At 56.8% G+C, this 13,380-nt stretch overlaps 1 protein-coding gene and 1 long non-coding RNA gene across 3 annotated transcripts in view; one reads left to right on the top strand and one right to left on the bottom strand.

Moving 5' to 3' along the window:
- Positions 1 to 13,380, top strand: part of SORCS2 (sortilin related VPS10 domain containing receptor 2) — a 495,738-nt gene that overhangs the window by 251,643 nt on the left and 230,715 nt on the right. The window lies entirely within an intron of this gene.
- LOC113894555 lies at positions 3,084 to 12,299 on the bottom strand. The gene is made up of 2 exons (XR_003511616.1): positions 11,386 to 12,299; positions 3,084 to 3,511 (listed from the first exon to the last, which is right to left on the bottom strand). It is a non-coding gene; the product is annotated as an uncharacterized LOC113894555 (long non-coding RNA).

The raw sequence follows: 13,380 nt of genomic DNA on the forward strand, positions 1-13,380 counted from the left end.
TGTAAGTAAGTAAGTGTTAGTCGCTCAGCCGTGCCCGACTCTTTGCAGCCCCGTGGACTGCAGCCCACCAGGCTCCTCTGTCCATGAAATTGTCCAGGCAAGGATACTGGAGTGGGCTGCTGTTTCCTTCTCCAGGGGTGAGTTTGGTTTTATTTGGGGCAAAATGAGGCCTGCAGCCCAGGAGGCAGCATCTCAGCGAGCTCTGAGAGCCTGCTCCAAAAAGTCAATATATAAGGTTTTAGTGAAGGGGGAGTTCAATGCTATGAAGCACTCATTTTACAAAAGGTTTTTGTTAGTCGTGAGGGTCTGATGTCCCCATGAAGGGATTGAGTGCTTCTCTAGATATGAGCAGATGCAAGGATGGAAATCGTAAAATCTGTTCCTAAAAACATCCAACTATCTAAAGACCTGTCCCACCAGATTCCCTGGAGCACAGAGGGCCTCACTCCACCCTGAACTCCCTCAGCGGGTGTTGAAGGTCAATATAGCAGCATGAGGTTCAAGCTCCGTAGAGGCAGATGGCAAGCGTCTTTGTTGTTCAATCATTGCTCTTCAATTGCACTTCAATGCTCTTGAAGTGAAGTGAAATGAAGTCGCTCAGTCGTGTCCGACTCTTTGCAACCCCATGGACTGTAGCCTACAGGCTCCTCAATCCACAGAATTCTCCAGGCAAGAATACTGGAGTGGGTTGCTTTTTCCTTCTCCGGGGGATCTTCCTGACCCAGGGATTGAACCTGGGTGCATTACAGGCAGACGCTTTACTGTCTGAGCCACCAGGGAAGCCCTGGCAATGCTCTTGGTGAGTGCCAATTTGTAGTTGACACCAGCAGGTGGCCTGGGGCACCCAGGGATGCTCTGGCTGCCAGCTCTGTTCCCGGGGCCTCCTGGGCCGGCTGTGCAGACGGATTGCTGGTTGGGGAGGGTTTGGTGGGCAGCTGGGAATTCACTGGGTTGGGAAGGGCCAAGGAGCTGTAACTGGGCTACGTGGACGCCCCACCTCAGCGGACATGGAGCCTCCAGGGAGCCCACAACTGGCACGGGGCCAGCTATAGGGAGATGCCGGTGGCAAGGACGGAGCCCAGGTCTTGAAGGACCTAGCGTGTCAGTGTCAAACCCGGGTGCTCGGTCACCGTCCTCTAAGAGCAGCCTGTGAAGAAGCAGAGGGATGGACAGAGCCCTCTGCCCACCCTTCACCCCCCAGCCTGTTGCTTTCCCGGATCCACGCTTCTTAGAGGAGCCGGGAGCAGAGACTCACAAGCCAGGTGCAAGAGCCTCCAGCCCCACCTCCAGCGATCCCGTCAGGAGGGGCTCCCTGAGTGAGACAGGGCGGGTGGGTCCTCATCCTGTTTGTCATTAGCGTCGCCCTAGGGGGGAGAAAGCAATGGCACCCCACTCCAGTACTCTTGCCTGGAAAATCCCATGGATGGAGGAGCCTGGTTGGCTGCAGTCCATGGGGTCGCTAAGAGTCGGACACGACTGAGCGACTTCACTTTCACTTTTCACTTTCACACATTGGAGAAGGAAATGGCAACCCACTCCAGTGTTCTTGCCTGGAGAATCCCAGGGATGGGGGAGCCTGGTGGGCTGCCGTCTATGGGATTGCACAGAGTCGGACACGACTGAAGTGACTTAGCAGCAGGGGGCCCCCACCCTCGGGGACCCATGTGACTGGGAGGCAGGACCAGACTAACAGAACAAAACTTCATCAGCTCAGATTGTGGAGGAAAGCGGGATTTGAGCCTCAATTTAAAAAAAACAAAAAACACTTCATCCTTGAGACCATAATTGCCAATTAGATACTTTGTTTCATTGATTTCTTTCACAAAGATGGTACAGGCCCCTGGCGTGTGCAGCTCTGTATGCTGGACATGGAGGAATTTGCTAGACTAACACCTTTAGGCTCACGATGTTCGCCAACCTTTGTTCTAAGCATTGATCATTAATTTTTTCATATTAAAGCATCTGAAGGAGGGATGTTATCAGGAATGCAAAAAGCTAATGAGCAAAGATGAAAAGCTGTTTCTAGAACAAATATACCATCAATAAAACATCAGCGTGTGTTTGCTGAATTGAATGTGAGGCGTTGGGTCAGCAGCTGGGGATGGGAGGCGGGCGTCTCCTGTATTCTGGGTGTGTGGAGGTGCAAAGGACAGTGTGTCCCCAGGGAGCCTGGAAGCCGGTGGGGTGACTTGGGTACCTAAAGGGACAGTGATTTCCAGCGGGGGATGGGTGGTCAGGAGATATGTAGGAAGAGCCTGCCTCAGCCAAGGACAGCTCCAGAGATGGGAGTGAGCTGATGGGCTCAAGTAGAGCTGGAGGGTGACTGCGCCAGGCAGAGGCAGCAGCAGGCACAAAGGATTAGAAGCAAGACATCTGAAACCTTCCAGAAGGTTGGTAAGCTGAAGTCTAGGAGTCATACTATAGGGATCCTGGTGGGAAGAAGCCAGAACCCCAAGATGGAATCAGTTCACAAAGGGCCCTGAACATACATGAACGTGAGTGCAAGCGCACACACACAGGTTTTGGCGTGGACTCTGCTGCTGTGGTTTGGGGCCCGGCCCAGGCCTTCAGAGCACAGCACAGTGACTGACCTTTCTCTGCTGCTCAGAGAGGTCCGGTGGGGGCTTGGCAGCTGAAGGCTGTGGTGAGAAGGACAGACTGGGTTCCTGGCCCTGAGGGAGCAAATGAGGCACTGCAGTGGGCACCGTGCCAATGCCCAGAGTGGGGCAGGTGGGTGCTGAGGGCAGTCTCTGGCCAGTGTCCAGTGGGCCCTCTTTCCTGAGAGGCTCCACAGGTGCAAGGGGCTCAGGCAGCGTGGCAGCCAGGACACTCCAGAGAAACTAAAGTAATGGGAGATAGATGGACAGGTATGGATGAATGGATAGACAGATAATAGAAAGAAACAGGCGTAAGTGTGCGTGCCGTGCCAAGTCACTTCAGTCGTGTCCGACTCTTTGCGACCCCGTGGACTGTAGCCCACTCCTCTGCCCATGGGATTCTCCAGGCAAAAATACTGGAGTGGGTTGCCATGCCCTCCTCCAGGGGATCCTCCTGACCCAGGGATCGAACTCACGGCTCCTGTGTTGGCAGGCAGATTCTTTACTAGTGGGACCTGGGAAGGCGTAGGTTAATGGATTTATTTTCGGGACATGGCTACTGTAATTGGCGGTTAGCAAGTCAGAAAGCTGCAGGGCAGACCTGCCGGCTGGACCCTCAGGCAGGAGCTGATGGAGTGGCCTTGAGGCAGAATTTCTTTGGGAAACTTGCTCTCAAGTCCTTGAGCAAGCTAGAGGAGGTGCCCCGGCATGATCCAAGAGTCACCTCCTCAGTTAAAGTCCGGCGTAGATGGACTGAGCGTCATAGATGCGAACCACGTCGACAAGATTCCTTCACAGCCAAGCCTAGACGTGGGTTTGGGGGAACCACTGAGGCCGTGGTCTGGCCCGGTGGACCCAGGAACTGTCACCGGTAGCTGGACACTTTCCTGACAACACGCAGTGGGGACGTGGGCCTGGGAAAAAGCAAAGTGGAAAATGCTCCTGAGAAGCCAGAGCGCTGGCCAGCCAGCAGCGCCCAGGTCCACAGGACTGGCCCCTCCTCCCACCTGCCTTTCCACCTGCACTCCCTCCCCTCCCCCGCCCCTCCCCCTCAGTCCCTCCTCCTCCCACCCCTCCTCCCACCCCACCCCTCCCCCTGTGGCCCCTCCCCCCACCCCGCCCCTCCTCCCACTCCTCCTCCCCCTGCGGCCCCTCCTCCCCCTCAGCCCCTCCTCCCCTGCCTCTCCCCCTCAGCCCCTCCTCCCCCGCCCCTCCCTCTGTGCCCCTCCTCCCCTGCTCCTCGCCCCCAGCCCCCCCTCCACAGCAGGGCTCCCCCAGCACCTGCTCTCAGCTCTCCCTGCGCTGCCCTTTCCCTGTGGCCCTGGTCGTAGCTTCACATCCCATCCCAGGGCGCAGGCCTGCTGTCTGCTTCCCGCTTCCCATAATGGAAGGGCTGCTCTTCCTCAAGCAAGCAGTTCCGAAAGCCAGTCTCAGCACTGGGTCTGGGAAAGTGCTCACCTCCTTGGCTCTTCTGGCATCTAAGACAATTTCCCTGAAGATGCTGTGAACTTGACTGTCTCCTTTAACCCCAGGGCACCACTGGGGACACGGCTGGGGTGCCAACGACCCCCCAACCTGAGGCCTTGCAGTGATCACGAGAGATTGGCAACTGCCCTCGGGATCCCCTCTGGGCCCTCGGGAGGGGTCTCAGCCAACAGGGTCAGAGGCAGGATGGTGTTTGGCCTCTTGTGGAAGGTGGGTCCCAGTCTTGGAAGGAGCCAGCATCTCTCATGCAAAGTCCACTGGGCGATCCTGGCGGCCGTGGGGGAGCTTGTGGGGGACACACGTTGGGAACTGTTCAGCCCCAGGGCTCTTGGCTGAGGGACCAGAGCAGCTGAGCGACCCCCACCCCCGTTCTGGATTCCGTGTTCTTGTAGAGTTCGGGCAGCTGGTGACTCAGCCGAGTGCTGGACAGCACCCAGCTTCCTCTAGGCAAAGGTGGCACGACTGGGGATGACCAGGTGGAGGGGGCTTTGATCCTGAGCAGCCCAGCGCCCTTCCTCACAGAGCCCCCCAGCCTCACACCAGCGGAGGGTGCAGTCAGCACCCTTCCCAGAGCAGCCCGCTGCTGCAGAGATTCAGCGTCAGCTGTGCAGAAGGCCGCATGCAGACATGTACACGTCCTTGACCCTGGGACTCATGTCCGTGTTCCTAGCCCCCCCCCGCCCCAGGCCCCTTTCACCCTCACACAGGTGGGCATGAGGGTGCCTTGAGGGGGCTGTGTGCTAAGCAGCCCCACTGTGAGAAGATTGGGACCCAGGTGCCAAGTCAGTCTGTCCTGTGAGCGGCGGGAACGCTTGCTCAATGAGGTGATGTAAGAAGACCCCCGGTGCGTAGTAGGTGTGCAGTAACATGCGCTCCCAGACAGAAACAAACGGCTGAAAATCCATTGGTGGCGAAGGAAACTCTGCAGTGGGGGCTTCCTCTTGGGGCTGTGGCCGGCCCAGGAGACCACCCCCCAGGTCTCTGTGACTTGCCCCCACCTCCTGGGCCCTGTGTTGAAATGTCCTTCTGGGCGAGGCCTTCCGTCTCCCCCAGCACGCTGCTACTCTGCCCTGAGCACTGACCCCCTGGACTCTACATTGCTCCTGTGTGTGTCCGCTCTCCTTGCCAGGAGGCAGGGGGCTTGGTCTGTCCTGTCCTTTCCCCCATTGGAGGACAGGGCACCTGGAAGCCCCTTCTCTACACATTTCAGGGGCTTTTTCTGCCTGAGGACAGGTCTACTTAAGTTACCCCAGCACGCCCAGTGTGACTGGGATGAGCTTCCTCGCTGTGCGTGCATGGGTGCTCAGTGGCTCAGTCGTGTCTGACTCTTCGAGACCCCGTGGGCTGTACCTGCCAGGCTCCTCTGTCCACAGGATTCTCCAGGCAGCAATACTGGAGTGGGTTGCCATTCCCTTCTTTATTCCTGGCTGTGGGTGCCTGGTAACTCTTTGGTCAGTACCCAGAACGTGGGGGAAGTGGCCTGGCAGTCCCTGCTCCCTGGGCTCAGTACAGAGAGGGGCACAGGGCACACACCACGTGTGTTGCGGGTGCACAAGCCTGGGCAGAGAAGGGAGGGTGTGAGAGCTGGGTTTGCTGATGCCTGTCCCTAGGATCAAGGGAGGAGGAACCTTGCAAGCAGTCCCGGGGCGCATGGGAGGGGCCACATAATGACAGGCTTATCACAGCCTGGATTGTCACGTGGCAGGTGTGAAACTGGGTAACTCGGAAGATGCGCGGGTAGGACAGCGGGCGCCGGGGAGGGAAGGGAGGCAAGCACCCACTCCGAGGCCATGCCAAAGCCAGCGCATGCCTCTGGGACCCCCCTCTCTGGCTCTCTCTCCTGGTGTATAATCCTGCAGTGTCTGGAGCAGAAAGAGCCGAGGGGGAATCATGGCATGTCCCAGTTAGAGCTCTGCAGGTTGCAAAATAGAAACTGCCTCCATTTAACTTAAGTACAGAGAGGCTGGTAGTTAGAAATCAGACATGCTCCTGATCCCAGGGGCAGACAGTACTGGGGGGTGTGGATCATGGTGTGGGGATAGGGCTGGGCAGACAATACTGGGGGGCAAGCATCATAGGGTGGGGCGTGGCTGGGCAGACAGTACTGGGGGGCGAGTATCGTGGCCTGGGGGTGGGGCGGGGCCTGTCCACTCCCCGCTTCATCAGACACTTTCTCCCCACTCTTTCCGTCCGAGGACGCCCCGCAGCCGGGCGCTTGGTCTGCTCCACAGACCCATTCATCACTGCAGCCTCTCACCAGAGGCCTTATCAGAGAACAGCTCAGAGGCCCCCTCAGCCCGTTTCTCCAGGCCTAGTTCCAAATTCCCAGGAGGGAGAAGATGACCCGTTCACTGAGGGCCCATGTCCAGGCCTGGCACAGCCAGCCACAGCCAGCCAGGCGGGGCCTGCCCTCCCCAGTGAAAGCCCTGCCCAGGCGGCTCTGGACGGGAAGGGACTGGAGGGAGCCATGTGCATCTCCCCTGGACGCAGGTGGCCCTGCAGAGCTCCCAGCCTCAGTTTCTTGTCTGTGAAATGCAGAGGTGGGCACTCAGACAACCCCCTCTTGGGGGGTTGATGGCGGAAAATGAGATGTTTGGTTGAAAAGCACTTGGAACCACCTGGACCTTGTATCTTCTGACACAGTCCTTACAGTGTGCTAGCCAGGTGAGAAATATAGGCACGGGCCCTCAAGTTGGGGAATAGTCCATCTTGGACCCCACCCATTTTCCACGTGCCCTCGGGATTTTCCGGGCCTCTTGTATCAGCTGCTCTGCTGGCCTCGTGGCTCTAGAAAGGTCCAGTGAACTAAGGTTCAAGAGTGCCTGGCTCACGGCAGGTCCTTGATGTGTATATGTGTTTTTCATAAGTGGGTGAAAGATAAAACATTTTTGGTAATGTTTTCCACTAACGTAAATATGAAAATAACTTTGTTTTATATGAATTCACTTATTCGTTCACTCACTCTTGGCTGCATCGGGCATTCAGCATCGGGTTTTGGCGTTCGGGTTCTTCCTTGAGCAGTGCTGGCCTCTGTCTTGTTGTGGCGTGCAGACTCTAGATTGCAGGCTCAGTAGTTGCTGCGCGGGGGCTCAGTTGCCCCGTGGCATGTGGTATCTTAGTTCCCTGACCAGGGATTGAACCCTCGTCCCTTGCCTTGGAAGGCAGATTTTTAACCACTGGGCCACCAGAGGAGTCCCTGAAAATAACTTGGAAGTCAAGTCCACCTGGATTCTCAGAATTGTGGGACTTTGAGATAATCTATTGCAAACCTTTCACTTATCAGAGGTGGGGCCTCCAGGGTAAGGAGAAGCTCACACTTATTGAGCATTTACTACAGGCCAGGTCCCAGGCCAACCATCTCCTGAACATCTTCTCTTTCATGGGTCTGTCAGTTTCTTAATAAAGGGAGAATCCCTGTCCCCGCACTTGTGAAACAAACCAAACATGTTGAATCCCGCTGACTTAGAAAGTAGCATTTCCGGAAGTCAGACAGTCAGGCTGTTCTATATCCACAAATGTTACTTCCCAGCTTTTTTTTTTTTCCAAGCACTCAAGGGCTTTTACCTTCCTTCACTTCTCTGGTGTTTCCTAGAAAACACAGCACAGTAAAAATCAACGTGTGATGAGAGGCGTCTCAGAGTTATCCGCCCCCAGGCCCCACCATCCACTCGGGGGGACTCGGCCGCCGGCAGGTTGCGCTCCTCCAAGTGTGTTTTCCAAGGTGATGGATTCAGGTGTGCGAGAATTACCTCTCTGTTTCCCGCATGGAAGGCCACCGCTGTCATACGACTCACACACCCCCGTATTTCCTAAGTCGGGAACCAGCGAGGCCTGCACAGCATCGACTTTTATCTTCCTCATATTTCATGAATTCTCTTTCTGACGGAGCCGAGACGGAGCGGCTGGACAGGATTACGATGGCCTTGCCATGGGAAGGAACACGGTCTCAGGGAAGCCTGCTTTATCGAGATTTGTGGAACAGACAGGAGTGCGGCCCCGTGAGATCTAAAAGGCTTTGGCCAGAAAGCGCTGATGACAGCGTGGAAAGAGGAGGCTTTCAGTCCTCAGCTTGCTTGCTGCTCGCACCACTGCGGGATTTTCTTCTCCTTTTTACCTCCTCCACTCTGATCTCATTTAAAAGGAAAAAACCCCAAATGATGCCATCTTTAAATGAGAGGATGCTGAGCTGAAAGGGACGTTACAGATTAAATGTCAGCCTTTACTGCACACAACCCCATCCCTCTGCGGGTCCCCTCTTCCTTTCTCATGTGTGTGTGTGTGTGTGTGTGTGCGCGCTCGTGCGTGTGTGCATGTGTGTGCGTGTGTGAGTGCTTGTGCGTGTGTGCATGTGTGTGTGCATGTGTACGTGTGTGTGCACACGCGTGCCCGTGTGTGTACACGTGTGTGCGCGCACGTGTGTGTGCATGTGTGTGCACATGCGTGTGCACATGCGTGTGCGTGTGCGTGTGTGTGTATTGTCTGCCGCTGCTGCTGAAAGGGGGGCCCCTCCCCAAGTGTGGAGCCTGGCTGACTTGTTTCATAGGGGCACAAGCTGAGTGCTTAAGGGTTGTTTGTTGAATGAATGAGTGAGCAAGCGACACAGGACTCTGGCCCCAGGCTGGAGCTCCCTGTGGGCACAAGCTCCCGAGAGCCCTGCAGGAAACCTGAGCACCCCCGTTGCCTTTCTGGGTCTTCACAGCAGCACCCCCCTGCCCATCTCCAGGTGAGACCCGCTTGTCCCTTTTATCACCATGGACAGCCATGTCCTGCTCTTACAGGGACCCCAAGTCCCTGGGAACACAGCTGCCTTGGGCAGGATGGGCTGCAGGCAGAGCACCAGGGTCTCACCAGCCCAGAGCCTGGGGGGCTGCCCCCCGACTTGTCCGTCACACGGGGGTCCAACCTGGCCCCACAGAGCCCCCTTCGTCTACATAGCCTCCAGCAAGCCCCACAGGAAGCTTCCTCCTCCAGCTTTGCCTTTACAACTCCCAGCCTGCTGTTCCTCTTTCCTCACGATGGAGATGGAGAACACCAGCTGGGAAACAGAGGTCAAGGGGTCGGCCGGGCTCCAGGTTTTCCTGCTCGGGCCTTGGTGTGGACACAGCAGAGGCGGGGAGCTGGGGGTGAGGGGCAGGGTGGGTGGCCCTACGGCCAGCCTCTCCGGGAAGGGCAGCTTCCGTGGAGACAGCCTGTAAGATCCAGGGAGGCAGGTGGGGGGAGCCTCTGGGGCCTGCCCTGGGCCAAGGGGAGCCAGACGAGGCGAGACCTAAAACAGGCAGAGGAAGGGCTTCCCAGGTGACCCTAGTGGCAAAAGAAAACCTTGCCCGCCAGTGCAGCAGATGTAAGACACACGGGTTTGACCTCTGGGTCGGGAAGATCCCCTGGAGGAGGGCATGGCAACCCACTCCAGTATTCCTGCCTGGAGAATCCCATGGACAGAAGAGTCTGGCGGGCTACAGTCCATGGGGTTGCAAAGAGTCGGACACGACTGAAGTGACTGAGCACGCAGAAGAGAAAGAGTAGATACTGGATTGAAAGGCTGGTGTTGAGGAGGGTCTGGAAGGAGGATCTGGGGAGGCCCGTGGCTCAGGACCAGGGCTGGGCTGTGGCAGCTCGGCCCCTGGGAGCGAGTCCCTTAAACCCGCTGGCACCTGCAGCCCCATCGTTGCCTGCATCACGGTCTCCACCCTGGCCTCTGCCTGATGACTTACACCAGCTACCGGGCTCCATGGCGCCCTCGAAGGCACCTTCCCACGACCTTGGATTCCCGCTCCCGGAAAGAAAAGTCTCTTTCATTTTCCACTGAATCGCTTGGAGCTCCGTGGGCCCATAACAGCAGGCTCCCCAGCATTCTTGATGCTTTTTTTCTAAATGCTCTTCCCAGTGGTTGAAAATGAGTCCTGCCCAGTCTTAGGAGCCACAATACACTGCTCTGAGTCCACGTGGGCCTGCAGGCGGCTGTCAGCAGAGCTGGAGGAGCTGGGTTCAGAGGGTCTTCCAGCCTCAACCCCACTCAGAGCTGGACTCGGCCTCCTCCTTGAGGACCCCCCTGGCCCCAAGCAGGGTCACCAGGGTGGAGCCCCTTTGCTCACGAGAAGGTCCCATTCAGGGGCCTTCCCGCCTGTGCTTCCCGGGGACCTGGGGCTGAACTCCCCTCCTGGCCTAGCTGCTGCTGCTGCTGCTAAGTCACTTCAGTCGTGTCCGACTCTACTCGACCCCATAGACGGCAGCCCACCAGGCTCCCCCATCCCTGGGATTCTCCAGGCAAGAACATTGGAGTGGGTTCCCATTTCCTTCTCCAATGCATGAAAATGAAAAGTGAAAGGGAAGTCGCTCAGTCGTGTCCGACTCTTAGTGACCCCGTGGACTGCAGCCCACCAAGCTCCTCCATCCATGGGATTTTTCCAGGCAAGAGCACTGGAGTGGGGTGCCATTGCCTTATCTGTGGCCTAGCTGAGATCTCCACAATAACTAAGCCTGCATCAGTGTCCCAGGGAACAAGTTACTGCAAACTGGGGGCTTAAAAACGGCTTCTCTCACTGTGTGGAGGCCGGATGTCTGAGAGCAAGGTGTCAGCAAGGCTGGGCTCCCTCTGAAGGCTGTTGGGGGGACGCTTCCTGCTTCTTCCAGCTTCCGGTGACCCCTGGTGTCCTTGGCTTGTGGCCACATCACTCCAGGCTCTGTCTTCACACGGTCTCCTCCTTGTGTGTTTCCTCTTCTGCCTCTTATAAGAGCACTTGTCATAAGGTTTAAGACTTTCTCGGATAATGCAGGTGGTCTTGTCCTGAGATGCTTAACTTTCTTATATCTGCAAAGACCTCCCCACTCCCGACAAATAAGTTCCCATTCACAGGTTCTAGGGATTAGGATTCAGACACATCTTTATATATATATATATTTATATATATAACACATGGTTATTCAATCCCTTGGATCTTCCCTGGTGACTCAGCAGTAAAGAATCTGCCTGCCAATGCAGGGGAGGCAGGTTCAGTCCCTGGAGTAGGATATGACAACCTGGTTCAGTATTCTTGTCTGGGAAATCCCACGGACAGAGGAGCCTGGCAGGCTACAGTCCATGGGGTCTCAAAGAGTCAGACACAACTGAGTGACTGAAAGACAACAGTTCAAGCCCCTTACAAATCCCAGAGGGAAGATGCTGAGGTTACAGTCCCTCTGGCCAGGATGCTCCCTGGTCCCCTGGGAGGGGGAGGTCCTCCCCACCACCCACCTCCCCAAGGACCAGCTTAGGGGGCACGAAGCCCCGCCACCCTCCCCCGCCGGCTGGGGCTGGGTGACTCACCTTCTGCACATGCACACGAGGGGCCCATGTGACCTCTCCCTGAACAAGAAGCCCACGACATCAGAAGCAGCAGGAGTCATCTCTCAGGAATAACTGAAGCTCTGCTTTCCCAGGTCCCTGTACATTCCATCATCAGAACAATCTTCACCTGAGGGCCAAGTTGCCCCATCTTTCAGGGGAAGGGATGGAGGCTTGGAGAGGCCTTGGCACGCCCAAGGTTCCTGTGGGGAGAGGCAGACTGTGGTCTTGAACCTGAGACTCCTGCCCCCTGTCCAGGCTGCCCCGAGAATCTCCTCCAGCACAAACACCTGGGCGGTGGCTTGTTGGCTGCGATGTAAATTATATGGGAAGGCTACGAGAACGGAGCTGTAAAAATTCTCTCACCTGCCTGGGTTGGAGAGACCAGGCAGCAGTCCGCTGGCCTCTGCCCTTTCTGCTGTCTGGGGATTGCCAGCCTGTGGGGAGACCGCCTGCTAATACCAGCTTCCACAAGACTCTGCTCACTGTGAGGGTCCGGCCCATTTCGGGAGCTCAGAGTCGTCTTGGAGGGGCCTCGACTCCCCTGCCCCAGCCCCAGGCTGCTTGGCTTGCCACCTCTGTGCCGCCTCCTCTCAATTAAGCCCCGGCAGCTCTGGTCCCGAGTGATGCTGGCTGTGTGTGCTCTGTGTCTTAATTCAGGGCCACGACGAATGGTATGATTTCCCAGGGTTGCCGTGATTCCATGAAAATTCCTCTTCGTAGACCTCAGGCACGGCCCAGTTCCACCCAGGGACAGAGAAAGAAGAATCCAGGACAGAGAAGCTTGCTCTCCAGCAAGTCGTGAGCCGTCTTCCCAGCGGCTCAGCCTAGAGAGGGCGAGGGTTTTCAGCATCAAAGGTAATTTATTAATAGGTCGTCTGGTACCTGGACTCTGAGCTGGGAGAGACGCTGAAATTAACGCGGTTTCAGCAACAGCGTGGTGATTGATTAGTGACGTCTGCCGCGGACTCGGGGGAGGGCACTGCGGTCTGTGCACCATCGATTTACCTTTCTGGCCAAGTGTTTCAGGTCTGGCCAACCTGGTTTGCTATCACCCAGGGAGTATTTCCAGCTCCCAGAGCTTGCCTAGACCCATGGTGGGGGCCGCAGCTGTGCTGTCTTTGGGAGGATCCCGCAGCGAGTGGGTCGTGGGGCTCTGATTGGGGCCCCATAGGTCAGCTTAAGCCTGAGTTTGGGGAATCAGGCTGGGAAGAAGGGGCAGTTGTCTCCATGTGCCCCGCTTCCCCCTCCACATGGTATAGACCAGGGATCCCCAATCTGTGGGCCACAGACTGGTACCCACCATGACCTGTTAGGCACCAGGCTGCACAGAAGGAGGTGAGCTGAGGGTAAAGACAAGGCTGTCTCCCGCCCTCCATCCGCGCAAAAATTGTCCTCCACGATACTGGTCCCCGGTGTCCCTTGGAGACCGCTGATAGAGGGGCCCTCACCTATGTAGGCCCTGGCCCATGGTACCAAAAATGTTGGGCACTGCTGATATGGACACCCTCGCCTGTGCAGGCCCCCAGACCCACTCTGGTGTAGACTCAGCCTCCTGTTGACCCTTGGCCGGGTTTTCCTGGAGCTCCTGCTCCTTACGCAGACTCTTCCAGACCTCCCTGCCGGGGGCGTCACTGCCCCTGAGACTCTCGGGAAAGGGGTGAGTGCTTGTTTACAGGCCCAGTGAAGGTGCTCCCAAACTCAGGTTTGGCTGCTCATGGCTCAAGAATCCAACACCGTGAGCTAGTGAGTGAGAGAGTAAGTCGCTCATTCGTGTCTGACTCTTTGCGACCCCATGGACTATGAAGTCCATGGAATCCTCCAGGCCAGAATACTGGAGTGGGTAGCCTTTCCATTCTCCCGGGGATCTTCCCAACCCAGGGATCGGACCCAGGGTCTCCCACATTGCAGGTGGATTCTTTACCAGCTGAGTGTAGGGTAAAAGGAAAGATAGCTTTATTGAGGAAGCCAGCAGTC

Source organism: Bos indicus x Bos taurus, chromosome 6, assembly GCF_003369695.1.
Source record: "Bos indicus x Bos taurus breed Angus x Brahman F1 hybrid chromosome 6, Bos_hybrid_MaternalHap_v2.0, whole genome shotgun sequence".
NCBI lineage: Eukaryota > Metazoa > Chordata > Mammalia > Artiodactyla > Bovidae > Bos > Bos indicus x Bos taurus.